General features: G+C 44.7%; 1 non-coding gene across 1 annotated transcript; it reads left to right on the plus strand.

Moving 5' to 3' along the window:
- Window positions 1-825: 825 nt before the first annotated feature.
- LOC114897322 lies at window positions 826-960 on the plus strand. Its single transcript, XR_003794051.1, has one exon. It is a non-coding gene; the product is annotated as a small nucleolar RNA SNORA70 (small nucleolar RNA).
- Window positions 961-1,611: the final 651 nt, after the last annotated feature.

Consider the following 1,611-nt stretch of genomic DNA (forward strand, 5'->3'; position numbering starts at 1 on the left):
GTCATATCTTTTTACAGAGTAAATTACTTCACGCTGGGAACTCTGCTATCCTTCATTTGTGCATTTTAAAAATATACATTTAGTGATATTAAATTTTGTCATATAGGTATTGATCTATGTCCTTTTGGTCCATTGTATTTCATGTGTTAATTGTTTTAATGTATACAATTGTAATAACTGATAATCCCTTGTTTTAATGTATCTTCAACCAAGTCATTGTTCAGGACATTGACTAGGTTAAGACTAAGAAAAGAACCTTGTAAGAATTTATAGAAGATCTATAGACTTATTCATTCATCTATCACATTTTATTAAATGCCTACTTCTGTATGCCAGGTACTTTCTAATGCCCTGGAGATACGGAGACAAATAAAATAAAATCTGTTGACAGAGATCCAGAAAACAATGTGTTTTGGTACATCAGTGAATGCACCTAACTACTAAATCAATGCAAACTTTTTGAGCCTGGGTCAGGCTTTGTGTTGCATAGAGAAGACATAGCAGTGAACACGTTAGTGACAATCCCTTCTATCATAGAGTTGCTGGTCTTATCTGTACTATCACATTGCCTTGGTTTCTCCATTTTGCCTACCAAACTATTATGAAAGACTTTGACACATGACTCTCTGAAATCCCTAACTAACATCAGTTATCTATCTCTGATCTACCAATATAGATGCCCTATCAGGAAAAAAAAAAAAGAGGTTAATTTGTGAAACTTGCTCTGAGTTATCTCCAGTTTCTTTTCTAAGTGCTAATCAACTCTATGTTTAAGCCAGTTTGGGGACTACCCTGGTGCGCAGTGGTTAAGAATCCACCTGCCCTTTGCAGCCAGTTAAGCCGACTGTGCTCTTTTCCCCATGGGGGCCCGGTGTGCAATGGCTGCAAACAGCAGCCTCCTCTGTAGTGTATGCGGCCTGTTGCCTGTGTGGGTTGCCCTAAGGGACCTTGGAGACAGCCCTTTCCAGTGGACATTAATGACTGGCATGCTGTCCCCAATCTAGGCTCCAGACAGGTATGCGTGGTGCCTTTGGAAAGCCCCAGGGCACAGTGGCCAGGGTCCACATTGGCCAGGTCATAATGTCCATCCGCACCAAGCTGCAGAACAAGGAGCATGTGATTGAGGCCCTCCGCAGGACCAAGTTCAGGTTCCCTGGCCGCCAGAAGATCCACGTCTCCAAGAAGTGGGGATTTACTAAGTTTAATGCAGATGAGTTTGAAAACATGGTGGCAGAAAAGTGGCTCATTCCAGATGGCTATAGGGTCAAGTACCTCCCTAATCGTGGCCCCCTGGACAAATGGCGGGCCCTGCACTCGTGAGAGCCTTGGCGCTGCCCCCTCCCTCCCTATTCCCACCAATAAACTCTACTTTCTTTTCCCTGTTAAAAAAAAAAAAAAAAAGAATCCACCTGCCGACGCAAGGGACATGGGTTTGAGCCCTGGTCCGGGAAGATCCCACATGCCATGGAGCAGCTAAGCCTGTGCACCACAACTACTGGAAGCCTGTGTGCCTACAGCCCGTGCTCTGCAACGAGAGAGGCCACTGCAATGAGAAGCCCCTGCACAGCAACGAAGAGTAGCCCCCCTCACCGCAACTAGAGAAAGCCCAAG

The sequence above is a fragment of the Monodon monoceros genome, unplaced genomic scaffold (genome assembly GCF_005190385.1).
Source record: "Monodon monoceros isolate NGI ecotype Baffin Bay Population unplaced genomic scaffold, NGI_Narwhal_1 Super_Scaffold_16, whole genome shotgun sequence".
Lineage (NCBI taxonomy): Eukaryota > Metazoa > Chordata > Mammalia > Artiodactyla > Monodontidae > Monodon > Monodon monoceros.